Raw genomic sequence first — 16353 nt, 5'->3', positions numbered from 1 at the left:
GAGTTTCATATATAGTTGTATTCTTATAGCTTCCTTGTTTGTAGACAAAGCGGATTAGGAATTACATTTCATTCCAAAGCATAACTTGTATCCATGTGCTTTATATTCTTTTGCTTCATTGCTTCTTAGTAACAGCTATAGTGAAGAAAAATGTGTCCAGGTCTTAAACTAGAGGGGAGCGAAAAAGGGGATTCATGCAAATTCTCTTCGCCCCAGAAATCACATTATATATATATATATATATATATATATATATATATTAGGTCAAGTTATTTTCTCAAGGTATATTGTATATATAGTAGTTGATGACTTCTTGGTGAAGATTAATCTCCATGCCGTCATGTCATTGATTAAAACTAACACTGATTTAGTAATCAATATCAATCGAAAATTGAAATGGTAATTGAACAAATAAAATGATTTCTTGAGTCAGAAAGCTTGAACTGAATATTTATCTTTTCCGCTTTGATATTAATAGAAGCTAAATCAACCCTACTGTTTGTCATGCATTACTAACTTCTAATAACATCTTGAATCTTTATTATACAACAGGACTTACGGTTCAAATTTGTTTTTACCCTTTAGCTTAATTAATATTACTTGCATGCAACAATATTCTGAGCTAGTCTTCAATATGATGCATGTGATTTCCTCAAGATGCATCTTATATTGAATATATAAAATTGTGAGTAAATCCTTCATATCAATTTTCTGACTACTAAAGGAAATATCTACAAGTTGATAAAAGTAGGCAAGTGGTGCTTTAAAGTGGGGGTAGATTTTCAATTTTCAGCAAAGGTGTGCTATAAGGATTTGAGGTCTAAAACATTTGTGTTAAAGCGCCGAAATTGTGTATTTTCATGGCCATGGAAGAAGAAAACAAACTAATGTTTGCACCCACGAGGGTATAAAATAGTGATCAAATGAAGTAGGCAAAGAACCACGAGCTTTCAAGTTTAAATCTTAGGGCCCGTTTGTCCATAGAAACAAAAAAAAAAAATCACTTTTTTTGGAATTTTGGAGTTGGAGTTGGAGTTGGAGTTGGAATTGTGTTTGGCCATAGTTTTTGAAATTGTAGTTGTAAAAAAGTGAAAAAAGTGAAATTTTTTGAAAAATAAGTTTTTGGAATTCCGGAATACAACTTCAAGTTGTATTTGAAATTCTTATGGCCAAACGCTGAAAAGTGAAAAAGGTGGAAAAAAAATTCCGGAATAAAGTGAATAATTCTTATGGCCAAACACCTACACAGTGTAGACGGAAAACATTTAGGTGAATTTTTTGCATCTGCTTAAGCCTTGATCAGAGTAATTACCCGACATCTGTGTTTGTGGGATGTAGCAAATAAATAGACATGTGAATTGCTATAGCTTTCTAAGTTCTGTTGCCGTCCTATAATCTAGAACATAAGTTATACTCATTGACAATATAAATATTTTTTACACTATTAATATATTTTCATATGCTATGACAAGTTATACTTTAATTTCTGGGTTACCAAATTAAGCTTATCAGAGGCCTGCTGCTATAAGTAACCTTAGTTACCTTAGAGTATAGCATAAATAAATAGATATGTAGTGCACAAAAATTCACTCTTTGTTCTAGTATAAGATTTCAAAGCGACGTTTTCTTAAATTGAAAGAATAAAACATAACATTAGAATGAAATTTAACATTGATGCTCAGAGGCGGATCTAGGATTTGAAGGTTGCGGGTGCCACAATTTTCTTCAATATACATCTTGTTAGGAATGTATATTTGGGTCGGGTCCATTTCGTTTTAATTTATTTGGGTCAACTTAATAGGCTTTTGTTTTAATTTGCAAATATGAAAATTACATCCCAAAAATCAAGAAACGAACATAATTGACATCTTAAATAAGGAATCACACTCATTAACAATAGAAGTAAAATCAACATTTTCACCAAGGGACTTGCATCTCTTATATATATTAGAAAATGAATTTGCACAAGTAAAATAACATCTTCAATAAGGGAATTGCACCAATCAAAATAAGAAAAATAATAGAAAAACTCTTCAATAGGTGAATACTTCAATAAGTAAATGTAGAATTAGATAAACTACAAAGTTCTCAAAAATAAATCATAAATTTCATGTTTTTTCTAACCAATGCTTATGAAATTTCCATCACAATTTAAGTAGTAAAGTGATTTAAATTGAATTTAACAATTATAGAATAACATAAATTTTTATGATACACTCACTCTAAAACCATTTTTATTTGTCCATTATACTAAAAATATATGTCCACTTTTACTTGTAAGTTTATATAGTTTGGAAAACGAAGACATAATTTACCATTTTATACCTATTTTACCCTTATTATTAAGTACTCCAATTCATTTCTCATTTTATTTATTCTTATTAAGAGTGTCCCTGGTCAAATGTAGACAAGTAAACATGGACGGAGGGAGTAATAAATAAAAGAAATTATATAAAAAAAAAAAATTGAATTTTGATCTCAATCCACAATTCCCATTGAGATCCAAGTTTTTTTATTTAAATACTCACAGATTTGAGGTTAAAAAAAAAAATACTTAATTTAAGGGATTTTGAAGTTTCTATTTGTGTGTTCTCGGCTTCTCGCTAGAGATTACGGATAAAATAATAGAAAAGGGGAAAATCAATATAAATAATAAAAAGATAAATAGAAAATTGGGAGGGCGAAAAATTTACTTGGTACAAAAAGTATAAATTGCAAAGGAAAACGAGTCGAAAAATGTTCAAGATAAATTCAAACTTGTGTCTCGTCAGGTAGTGACACTTTTATCTAATTTACATTTGGGGGTGGCGAGGATCAAATATTTAACCTAATTTAAGCAAATTACAACATAAGTATATAAAAAATTGATTAATTGAGGGGGTGCCATGCCACCCCTATTGTAAAGGGCGGATCCGCCCCTGTTGATGCTACGTGTAGTTATAGATTGTAAAGAAGGCAGAAAGAGACATCCATTTACAGCTTTGTCACTGCAACTTGCAATCATGTTCATGCACCCAAGTTAACAGCTAGCTTGGTACTACTAATTTTGGCAGGTTATTCGCAAGTTGATAAACCTGCGGAAAGTCTCAGTATAACTAATGCTAGGTTAATTAGAGTAGGGTTTAGTCTGTAATTATATTTCAGAATATAGCACTTAGAACTCTTAAGGTCATGTCCATTGTTACAACTTTAAAAAGAATAACAATTACTGTTATTATTGTTGTCGACTTGTCATAATTTTTGCTATAACTAGTACCGTTACTATTTGTTTATGATCTTAAGCAAGATAAATTAACTTAAGCAAGATAAATTAACTTGAACCAGAGGCTGATAGACAGAACGTCTAGTAAAGCTTCATAAACTTAGAATTAGTATTTAAACATTGACATAGCTAATGATTAGTTATATTACTAAGATGGAGATTGTGGAGTTCAATCCCAGTCTAAATAGAGAAGACATAGCTATATAATGAAGTAGTTGCCTCACGTAGAGAGGTAAGAAGGAAAACATAAAAGAGTTGTATTTTTACACAATATTGTTCTATAATTTTCTTAATGGCACCAGAGCTTTTATCCTAACCCAAGTTATTCTGTATCCTAAACCCTGTTTCACGTTCTTCAAGGGCAAATTCATCTTCCTCACTCTCTCCCTTTCACCAGGGTCTCTTCATCAATTCATAGTTATAAGTCCCAAAAATTGAAATCCTCAAACTATCTTGTTTGGAGAACGAAAATAAGCCAGTTGATTTAGATCTTGAAGATTGGTGATATTATTGTGAAGGAATTGTCATCTAAGGTTTTGGTAAACAAAAATGATGATGAAGAAAACATTAACCCTAAGTTTATAAAATGAGAAAGAAAAAGGGATCGTGGTGAGAAGTTGGCTAAATGGAACCATGATTGAAGAGTCACTATTCCTTACTAGTGGCAGCACTTCGACCAAACAATTGTGGGAGAGTCTTGAGGATAATTACCTACAAGCTATCAAGATAAGAAATTTCAAATAAAACAACAAATGTAGAGTATTATGATGAGATCAAAATTTGTAGATGAATACATTAAAGAATTTGTGATAGTCTCGCTACTATAAGCAAACCATTAGATGAAGATAGGGGGGTTATAAATTGCTAAAGGTTTTGGAAACAAATACGAAACCTTGAGGATTGTTAGACAAGGCTCCATGTCCAATCTTCACTCAGTTTGTTAATGCACTCAGTGAAGAGAATATCATATGAGAGGACAAGATAACGAGAAGGATAATATTGATCAAGCTATGACTTTTCAAACTCGAGAAAACACAAGGTCCGTTACATAGACTCTGGAGCAAGCTTGGAGTTGTATCATTGCCAACGTTCAGCTTGAGGGGGATATGGTAGTAAAGCCTAGTTAGCTTAGATTAGTATTTAAATATTTACATAACTTATGATTAGTTATTTTACTAAGAGCGGGATTGTAGAGTTCAATCCCAATCTAAATAAAGAAGGCATGACTATATAATGAAATTATTGACTCGCGTAGAGAGATAAGAAGAAAAACATAAAGAGTTACTATATTTTTACACCTAATATTGTGCTATAATCTTATTCAGTCATTAGTGGAAACAAATTTCAGAAATGTAAGGTAAGGCTGCATACTGATAGACACTTTGTGGTCGGCCCTTTCGGACCCCGCGCATAGCGGGAGCTTAGTGCACCGGGCTGCCCTTTTTTTTTTTTTTTTAATCTTATTCAGAGGCTGCAACGTAGCCATGGAAAATCAGTGCGACAGAAATGACGAATTGCATATAGGTGATATATAAACTAAATTTTCGAAACTTTTATTGTAATGGTAAAGATTATTCAAGAGTTATTTTAGATCATATAGATAAATCTAATTAGGTATAATATCCTATGGAGTAGTATTTTTTTGAATTCCCTATATGTATTCGTTGCTCTGCCACGAATTGCAAAGTTTGGCCAAACAACTAGCTAGCTAGTTTAGTACTCATTGTCAGTTTAGTCGACTTGTCATTAGGGGTGTACATGGACCGGGTTGGTTCGGATTTTTTAAACACCAAACCAAACCAATTGCGTCAGGTTTTAAAATTTATACACCAAACCAAACCAATAAAATTCGGGTTCTTCAACCTTGGGTTTTCTCGGGTTGTTCGATTTTCTCGGATTTTTCGGTTTTTTTTTCGGAATAGTCTTGATACAAAACATATAACTTTTACTTTAAATATTTTTTTAGTCCTAGTAAGATACAATTATATAATTAAGGTGTTTCTTAAGAAAATAACACAAAATGTGAGAAGAGTGATGACATTGTATTAAAATATTCAACAAAAGCTAATATAATCTGTTAAAATAAATATTGCTAATTAACAAGCCATAAAAGAAAATGACCATAATCTAAAAATACTAAGTCATGCTAAAATAAGTATTAATTATATGACAAAGAAAAAAAAACTTAAGTTATGTATTTTTACTCTCTAAATCAATTATGCAAAACTAAAGAATAGATATTCAACATTATTGTTTATTTCTAGTGGCAAATTGAATTTCTTTTGTTAGGATTAGTGTTGAGTTAGCTTTGGTTTGGACTTTATTTGAGTTACTAACATTCATAGGATATAAAAACATTGACATTCAAAATTCTAAGTTCAATCTTGAATAATATGATAATAGATAAAAAATTACGAAAAAATTTAAGAAATATTTATAATACTTTACAAATAAATATTTTTATGTATAAAATATTTTAAAAATTGAATACATGTAATGTCGGGTTGGTTTGGTTCGGTTCGACTTTTTTTAGTTAAAACCAAACCAAACCAATTATGGTCGGGTTTTTTTTTAAACACCAAACCAAGTCAAACCAAACCACTAGTCGGGTTTTTTTCTCGGTTTGACTCGGTTTATCGGTTTGGTGCGGTTTGTCGGTTTGCTTTGTACACCCCTACTTGTCATTAGTTATTAGCTTTTGGTTTTATATAAACCAAGTACATGAACTAGTTGTGGCTATTAAGATATAAAGATTTGTTTTTTCAGTTTCATTTCAGACATGAAAACCACAAGCATCATGTAATCATTCATTTTAAAATAAAAATGAGCAATTAAATTGTGATTATGTTATTAACATTAGACTAAGCTAGGAGGATTATAAATAATTTTGCAGGCTTTACACCATTCAAAAATCACACAAAGATTAGTAGTTGGTGTACTTTTCTTAACATTAATAGATAAAACATTAAGGGATCGTTTTGTATTGATGGTTTAGAATAATTAGAACCAGCATAAAATATACCATACTTTCTAAGACTGTAGTGTTTGGGTGCATAAGATTTAAAAAAAAAAAAAGAAAAAAAAAAGACTCAAATAACAAGTGCAACATTTGTTTGGCGGGTTAATTAAATAATGCCGACACTAAATAATGCGATGTTCTCTTAGGCAAGATAGTGGAATAAGAATATCTAATATAGCCATGCGAGAATAGGACCATTTAACGGTAAAAATTCTCTTTTATAATATATTTAGTAAATAAAATGCTCATGTGTATAACGATCTCCTCATAATTAAATATCACGTAATAATACTTTCATTATTAATTATTGCATAAATAATAATTTATGTATCATCATTTTCGCATAACTTGTTAATAATTTGTATCCAAAAAATATACTAAACCAGAAACAGAAAAAAACTTCAGAAACGTAAACAGAATCTGGAAAAATATGTGTAGGAATTAAATCGAGCCATTGAATGCACATGTGTATCAGGAAATTATTAAAATGTATCCGAGGTTGTGGAATATATCCTCCCAAGATAGAATGATTTACTCATCGTAGTAGCGGTACTGCAAACTTTGGTGACAACGAACCACTTGAAGGCTGTGAAATCACACGACAATTTTATGAAGTGCAGAAGAAGAAGACAGAAATTTCGTAAGGAAAAAATCCGACGAAAATAGAAATATATAGCCATTGAAGCACTGGTTTTGAAAAGGTTTGCAACCTTTCAGAAAGGCCATGTAATAACGAGCAGGAAATTTAAAATAATCCGGGAAAGAAAATGGGTCAGACACGTGGATCCGGATCACTAACTGGGTCAGGATTTGAATAATTAATTAAATAATTAAAACTACATAAATTTGGTCAAAAAAAGATTATCAATCAATGAAATAGAGCGGCGACGACGAGGAGGTCACTGCTTTTCTTTATGAAATTTAGAAGATGTGTTTATACATATATAAAAGCGCGAAGCTTTCCTTTCCACTACCAATGTGATAGATATTCTTTATCCCGAAAGCAATAAAGAAACAATTCAAATTTTTTATTTTTCCTCCATATTTTCTTCCTTCATTTTTCATTCAACCAATCATTAAAACCCAACGTAACTAATAAGTGAACCAATGAGATTGCATATATAGTTTCGTACTAGTGTGTCAAAATCAAAAGTGGTACACACGTTTGGTTCAAGTAGCTATCTGATGTTCACCAGTATAGTTGCCCACTTGTTAATTGGATAAGCCGATCGAGAAGATAAGTTTTTGGACATGTCCTTTCTTTCATTTAATATTTTTATGATTGTTATTGTTATAATAATAATAATAATAATAATAATAATGTTATTACTACTATTATTTACTACTCCCCCATTTCATTTATGTAACTTCTATTTATTTGTCTGCACGATATTTAAAAAGTGAAAACTTTTTGAAACTTATAGTTAAAATAAGTCTTGAATATTTGTGTGGTTGTAAATTATTTCATAAAGTGAATTTGTTTTCAAATTAAGAAAGAGGTCATTTATTTTTTATACGAATTAAAAAGAAAATAGGTTCGCATAAATTGAAATAGAGAAAGTATTAGTTTCAGGGTTTATTTTCTAGGGTTTTGTCATTTATGATCATGAGAAGAAATCTGATGGCTAAAGCTTTACCCAATTGGGAAAAGATAAATGGGGTCCCATCTTTTGATCACATCTGTCTCTTAATTTATTTTTCATATAAAATATTTTCCAAGGCTATGATGACAATGAAAAATGCAATGGTTAAGTAGTTAACTAGGGCAATAACGTGTATGCTCACGTACAGGTGATTTTTCTTTTTTATTTTTTTTATTTAATCATTTGGCACTGTTGATGATTTATTGGCTCGACTAATTCAGATTTGTTCTACATCAGACCTATTTAAGTGGGAAGCATAAGATCTTTTTTCATTTTAATATCTCGAGGCCCAGATTTTTGATTAACAGTGAAGAAGTCTCATCCATCCCACTATACTCATTAGTAGGGATGTTCACGGAAAAACCAATAAATCGAATTAAATCGCAAAAAATGACTGATATTTTTAGGTTTGATTTGATTTTTAATATTAAAAACAGACAAAATATGATTTAATTTTGATTTTAAGTAAAAAATAACTGAAAAAACCCGAATCAAACCGATTATACGAATAATATTAAAAGTTAAAATTTTACATATATATATTTGAAATTTTATACCGTAGTATACATTGCATTGCATTTTTTTTTTTTCCTTTGGGCCTAAGTACAAAAGTTTGCAAAGGAAAATGGTCCATAGCCCACGAATTACTACAGGCAGGCATTGCAATTTGCAACTTTGCAATTGCAGTATCCAAATAGAGGAATTAGAAGACCTAGTTTCATTGCTCTTTCTCCTTTTTGAAGCGACTCTTTCAACTCTAATTAGTTACGTTCCTGAAAGGTAAAACTACAATTCTATGTGAACTATTTTGAGCATATGGTTAAGATTTTGTTTTTAAAAAATAAAAACCGTTAGAAACGAAAAAACTGATATAAACCAACTCAATAAAAAATCGATTTAATTGGTTTGATTTGATTCTTGTATTTAAAAAACCAACTTAAATGATTTGGTCATCTTTTAAATAATAACCGACCCAAATTGAATCATGAACACCCCACTCATTAGTGGTGAATTCTTTGATAATGAGTGGACAAATTAAAATGCATTTAATCTCTTTCATTTGTAAGCCACCCCCCACCCCTCCCAAGCCTCTTTTTATTAACTGGGTATATTTAAAGAGTTAATTTCAACACACTGAGTATAAAAAGTGTTCACAATATCATATGCACTTAACTACATATGCCCTTTCTATAAAACTGACATTATGAATATAAAAAAACAAGATACATTATATGCCATAACATGTTAAAATATAATAATCGTGTGAGAAATTACACATTAATGTTAGGGTTTTTGCCCTTATTTTCTTGCCATATTTAAGTTTTACTTTTCTTTTGAAGGAAAGTCAAAATATTACTATAATTGCTTTTACTTTTTCTGAAGGAAAATATAATTCTCTTCCACATTTGGTTATTCCTTGTATTGGGGGAAAATTTTTGGACATCCTTCCCACAACTAGAACATAGAAAAGTATTCACTATGTAGTTCTTTAGATAGTTTTGCTTAAGGGGAGATTTATTCTCTAAATAGTTTTAGAATATTTTTTTATATTATTATTATCATGTGCAAGTCAATTGACCAAACTCATGATATCATATAATAAAGTCTTTTTTATAGTTTTCTTTGTCGTTTGATTTATCGTCGTTGAAGGTTTACAATTATTAGCTTCCGCACGACGCCCTGATTATTTCGATCCCAACAATTTGTGAGGAAAATGTTAAAAAGGTGTTCTATTTAAGGTTAAGGGTTCATATAGCTATATATACTATGAATATTTCTTATCATGGTTGGCGGTAGGACTATCATGATTTTTTTGCTTTCGTTATTTCCTTTTTCATACTGTTTTAAATTACTTCTCTTTGTGTCGAGGGTGTACCGGAAATAACATCTCTACCTCACAAGGTAGAGTCAATATCAGCGTACACCATACCCTTTTCAGACCCCACTTTTATGGGATTACAGTGGGTATGTTGTTGTGGACTGTTGATGGTAAGGAGATCTCAACAAAAATGTTTTTTTTCCAATAATGGTGTTGAGAGCTTTGAATGTGGAGGGTCCTCGACTCAGATCTTTCAAATCAACTTATTGATTTGCATAAATGCATTTGGAGGGTAGTTGTTCATCACTATAGTTGGTATTGCATAATATATAGCATTATAAATGTACTAGTTCTATTTTATATTCTCTGAAAAATATAACCTTTGGTCTCATAACTCTCATGCTTCTTACTCTTGCCATCAAGATCCTTAATTATGAGTCTTTTAATCTTGTTATGAGATGGATATGCATATAAAGATTTTGCGGTGTTAAAGATTCATTTTTAACCTATTGGATCAAACAAATTTAGATTGAGGGATATTAATAGTAATTCACATTGCCGACGCCAAATGGAGTGACAATGTTCGTAATATAACTCAAATTGCTGTAGGTCACTTACAAAATATTTTTAGTTTTACATCTTTTTTACAAGAGATTTTCATTTTTATACATAAGAGATCTGAAAAGATCATTTTCTTCTATTCAAATTGTAAGAAGGTAAAAGATCTCATTCCATCTGAGTTTTCCACCACCAGCTCTCTTTATACAAATTGAGGTGAAACACAAATACTCAATGACTCTATTAATCCAAATTCATGTAGTAGAAAGAATCTTAAGGTGTTTTGGCCTTTCTACCGAAGACTATTTCATTTCAAGAATTTTGAACCCGACATGTTAAAGATAGAGGAAACTTTATGATGGACTTTTAATGCATTTTTAATATTAAATAATATGTGTTAAAGTTCATCAATTCAATGCAAATTTATGTTGCTTTCATCTGTCCGTTGTGGCCATAAAGTTGGCAGAAGTGGTCTTTCTTCTCCTTAAGTTTTTGTGCCTTTAATTGGCCATTACTTTTGTTTTTTATTATTTCATTATTCATATGAGTTATGGATGAATGTGGTCTTATTTTCTTTTGTAATCTCCTACTCATAATTCTCCCATATTCTCCATATTTACACCATCTTAATACCCCATTATTCCACTCTTTCATCCAATTCATTCAAGGATGAATTTTTCAACTATAAATAGTTTGTCATCTTTATTTTGTGGATATAGAGAAAAATATATATTTTTGGAGAGTTCTTGAAAAGTGAGGAAAATAAAGAGAGTTTATTAGTCAAGGAAGGTGTTCTTTTTTTAGTGGAGCTTTGGACTCAACATCTTGTCCGAGTTTGTTGAGTTATACGACGTGATCGGCCGTTGTATCTGGAGGGGACAAGTCGAAAGATTCTTCTTTACCGGTAGATTTGCTTTGGCAGCTGGCTTGAATCTCCTTAAAGAAAGCGAGATATCCGCGCCTCGAAGTAGAAGATATTTTTATTTCTTCATTTTATTTTTCAATTGTAATTGTAATATTATTGTATTATCACCAACAATTTTAAAGGAGATTCATGGCTACAATTGAAAAATCCGCGGATGTCAAAGTGGAGATCTTAACAAGCCATTTCGGTTTTCAACGGTACTATTTTAAGAGATGGAAGGGTAAAGTACTTTTCTACTTAAGTCTTCTCAATGTTTCTTATGTGTTAGCGAGAAAGAATCCAAATAAAGTAGACAACTTTTCCATGAATGATGAAGAACTTATTTCTCTTCAAGAAAAAATTGAAAAGTATGACGAAGATTCATACAAATGCTTGGTATTATTTACTTAATTGTCTATCAGATAATTTTTATGATTATTATGATAGAACTTACTCTACTGCAAAGAAAATTTGGAAAGCGTTGCAGAGTAAATATGATACCGAGGAGGCTGGAGCGAAAAAATATGCTGCTAGTAGATTTTTTCGTTTCCAAATGGTGGACAACAAATCAGTGGTAGATCAAGTCAAGACTTTATAATGATTGTTGGAGAGCTTAGGTCCGAGAAGATCAAAATTGGAGATAACCTTGTTGTTTGTGGCATAATAGATAAACTTCCACCTTCGTGGAAGGAATTTCAAAAAACTATGCGCCACAAATAAAAGGAAACCTCTCTTGAGACGTTGATTATGCGAATCCGCATGGAAGAAGAGGCAAGGGGCCAAGATGCACTTTTGCAAACGGAAGAGAGCAACTTACAACCCGTCACAAATAAGGTAAATTTAATTACTTCAAATAATCTTGCTCCTAATGCTAACAAAAATACCTCTATGAAGCCTAAGAAGAAAATATTCAAGAAAAACAATGGTAGACCTCCCAAGAAAAATAATGGTGGTAACAACCAAGTACAAAATCAACAAGCACAAAATGGAGGACCATGCTTTGTCTGTGGCAAGAGTGGGCATCGCTCGATTTTGCAAGTTTCGGAAATGTGGTCCTACACCTCAGGCGAACGTTACCGAAGAGCCACTTGTGGCGTTGATAACAGAACATACATATGGTTGAAAATGTTGATGGATGGTGGGGTACATTCTGCAAACCGTCATGTCTGCTATGACAAAGATTGGTTCAAAGTGTATACTCCATTTGAGGAGCCCAAAACCATCATGCTTGGTGATTCTCACACTACTCAAGTGCTTGGAAAGGAGATGTCGAGTTGAGCTTTACCTCGGAAGGCGTTAACTTTAAAAGATGTACTTTTTACTCCTTCCATGAGAAAAAATTTGATGTCGAGTTTTCTTCTTAATAAAGCAGGCTTCAAATAAATTATCGAGTCTGATCAATATGTAATAGTGAAAAAAGGTATTTTTGTGGGAAAGGGGTATGCTTGTGATGGGATGTTCAAGTTGAATGTTGAGATGAATAAAGTTACTAATTCTGTTTACATGCTTTCTTCTACTAATTTTTGGCATGCTCGTTTGTGTCATATTAATAATCGTTATGTGGGAATCATGAGTAGTCTAGGATTAATCCCAATGATTAAAAAGGATTTTGAAAAATGTGAGGCTTGTAGTAAAGCCAAAATCACAAAAAGGCCTCATTTTCAAGTTGAAAGAAAAAGCGAATTGTTAGAGTTAATTCATACTCGATATTTGTGAACTTGGAGGAATTTTAACTCGTGGAGGAAATAGATATTTTATTACTTTTATTGATGATTTTTCTAAGTATACATATGTTTTCTTGATGAAAAATAAAAGTGATGCTTTTGAAAATTTTAAAATTTATCTCCATGAAGTTGAAAATCAGTTTGATAGAAAAATAAAAAGAATTAGAAGTGATAGAGGCCGTGAATATGAGTCTAATGAGTTTAATTCTTTTGTTAGATCATTGAGAATAATTCATGAAACTACTCCACCTTATTCTCCCTGCGTCTAATGGTGTAGCGGAGAGAAAAAATAGAACTTTAGTTGAGTTGACAAATGCCATGCTTATTGAGTCTAGTGCACCTCTAAATTTTTGGGGTGAAGCTATTTTAACTGCTTGTTATGTGTTGAATCGTGTGCCTCATAAAAAGACTAAATTAACACCATTTGAGTTGTGGAAAGGTCACAAGCCAAATTTGGGATATCTAAGAGTTTGGGGTTGTCTAGCTTATGTAAGGCTAATGGATCCCAAAATAAGTAAATTAGGTAAAAAAGTTACTACTTGTGCTTTTCTTGGTTATGCTTCAAATAGTACGTACCTTTAGATTTTTTAGTCTTGAAGATAATATAATAATAGAATCAGGAGATCCTATTTTTCATGAAAATAAATTTCCATTTGATTCTAAAAATAGTGGGGGTCATAGGACTAACGAAAATATTTTGTCACTACCTAATTCTTCTACTGCATTTTGAAAAATAAAGAAAGTGATGATTTTGAGTTAAGAAGAAGTAAAAGAGCTAGAGTAGAAAAAGATTTTGGTCCTGAGTTTTATGTTTTTAATATTGGAAATGACCCTCTCAATTTACAAGAAGCTTTATCTTCACATGATGCTATTTTTTGGAAAGAGGCTGTAAATGATGAAATGGAATCACTTATTTCCAATAAAACTTGGAAGTTAGTTGATTTACCACCGGGTTGTAAAATAATTGGGTGTAAATGGGTCCTTAGAAAAAAGTTAAAACCGGATGGCTCTGTTGATAAATATAAGGCTAGACTAGTTGCTAAAGGTTTTAAACAACTAGAAGGCCTAGAATTTTTTGATACTTTTTCTCATAACTAGAATTACATCCATAAGGCTTTTAATTGCTATTCTTTGCAATTTTTGATTTGCATATTCACCAAAAGGATGTAAAAGCGCTTTTTTAAATGGGGACCTAAATGAGGAAATTTATATGGAACAACCCGAAGGTTTTATTGAAGCGAGGCCAAAAAGCAAAGTGTGTAAACTTACTAAATCCCTATATGGCTTAAAGCAGGCACCAAAGCAATGGCATGAGAAATTTGATTCTGCCGCATGATTGAAAATGGTTTTAAAACAAATGAGTGTGATAAGTGCATCTATCATAAGTCTTGGAATAATTCACATGTTATTGTTTGCCTCTGTTGATGATTTATTGATATTTGGCTCTAACATGAATGTTATTGGTGAAACTAAAAATATTCTTAGAAGCCATTTTGACATGAAAGATCTTGGTGAGGCAAATTTTATTCTTGGAATAAAAATTACTAAAACATGTGATGGAATTTTCCTTGATCAATCACATTATGTTGAGAAAATTTTGAAAAAATATAACTTTCTTGATTGCAAGCATGTTGTAACTCCTTTTGATTCAAGTATTCACTTGTTTCCTGTTCAAAGTGAAAATGAAATGATAAATCAAAAGGAATATGCTAGCTTAATTGGAAGTTTGAGACATGTGATCGATTGCACTAGGCACGATATTGCGTATGCGGTTAGAGTACTTAGCGAGGTTTACAAGCAAGCCGGGTAATGAACATTGGCATGCCATAACGAGAGTTATGAAATATTTAGTTGGTACAAAAACCTATGGCTTGTTTTATAAAAAATATCATTTACTTGAAGGCTTTTCGATGCGATTGGAACACTTTATCGGTGATTCTGTTCTACCACCGGTTGTATTTTTACGTTGGCGGGTGGTGCTATCTGTTGGAAATCAAAAAAACAAACTATTATTGCTAACTCTACCATGGAGGCTGAACTAATTGCTTTAGCTTCAACTAGTGAAGAAGCGAATTGGTTGAGAGATTTATTATTTCAAATACCTTATTTTGAAAAATCAATTCCTCCAATTTTAATTCATTGTGACAGCACTGCTGCGATTGGTAGAGTTCAAAACCGTTATTATAACGGTAAATCCGTACTATAAGGAGAAAATACGATCGTGAGATCATATTTGACAAGTGGTACCATTAACGTTGATTATGTCAAATCTTGTGATAATCTTGCGATCCACCGACCAAGGCCTTGGCAGAGAAAAGTCCGGAGCACATCGAGGGGGATGGGGTTGAAGCCCATAAATTCATGAGTCGTATATGAGGAAATTCAACCTGGGGACTAGAGATCCTATAACTAGGTTCAATGGGAAAAACGAATCATATGATGACTTTTTGAGATAATGCACCATTTTATTTATTCCCTCCCTATGGTGTGGGTGCATTATTCTCAGAATTGTGGAGGTTGAGTTTATAAACTCTTAATGAAATTCTGTAGCTCGTATGAGTGGGGTGTTAAGTTACAGAAACACCCTTGACAGATTTCACTTATGTGAGTGTGGAAGTAGGCCGTTTCTTATGAGAATTGGGCTCGTTCTCAAAAGCACTCATGAACTTAGGATAGCACAAGGCCGTAATGTCTTTGGCTATTAAAGATCATGTCAATACCTTGATTATTATGTGTAAGCAATAATTCTTTATTTCCTAAAGCGATCATAGTTCAAGTCGAGACCACTTACGGCTGCCGGAGTAAAGATTATTGTTTTACTAAGTGAAGGTTCAATGCAGGGCACACCTTCATTATACATAATAATCTACCTTCAACTGATATACTCTCTTATATTAATATTAAAATGAGTGGGGGATTGATGGACTTTTAATGCATTTTTAATATTAAATAATATGTGTTAAAGTTCATCAATTCAATGCAAATTTATGTTGCTTTCATCTGTACGTTGTGGCCATAAAGTTGGCAGAAGTGGTCTTTCTTCTCCTTACGTTTTTGTGCCTTTAATTGGCCATTACTTTTGTTTTTTATTATCTCATTATTCATATGAGTTATGGATGAATGTGGTCTTATTTTCTTTTGTAACCTCCTACTCATAATTCTCCCATATTCTCCATATTTACACCATCTTAATACCCATTATTCCACTCTTTCATCCAATTCAATGCAAGAATGAATTTTTCAACTATAAATAGTTTGTCATCTTTATTTTGTGGATATAGAGAAAAATATATATTTTTGGAGAGTTCTTGAAAAGTGAGGAAAATAAAGAGAGTTTATTAGTTGAAGGAAGGTGTTGTTAACTTTTTTTTGGTGGGCTTTGAAGCTTCAACATCTTCTGTAGATTTGTTGAGTTATACGACTG

Source organism: Lycium ferocissimum, unplaced genomic scaffold (assembly GCF_029784015.1).
Source record: "Lycium ferocissimum isolate CSIRO_LF1 unplaced genomic scaffold, AGI_CSIRO_Lferr_CH_V1 ctg11, whole genome shotgun sequence".
In the NCBI taxonomy this organism is placed as follows: domain Eukaryota; kingdom Viridiplantae; phylum Streptophyta; class Magnoliopsida; order Solanales; family Solanaceae; genus Lycium; species Lycium ferocissimum.
The sequence above is the reverse complement of the archived record's forward strand: the minus strand, read 5'-3'. Positions refer to the sequence as shown.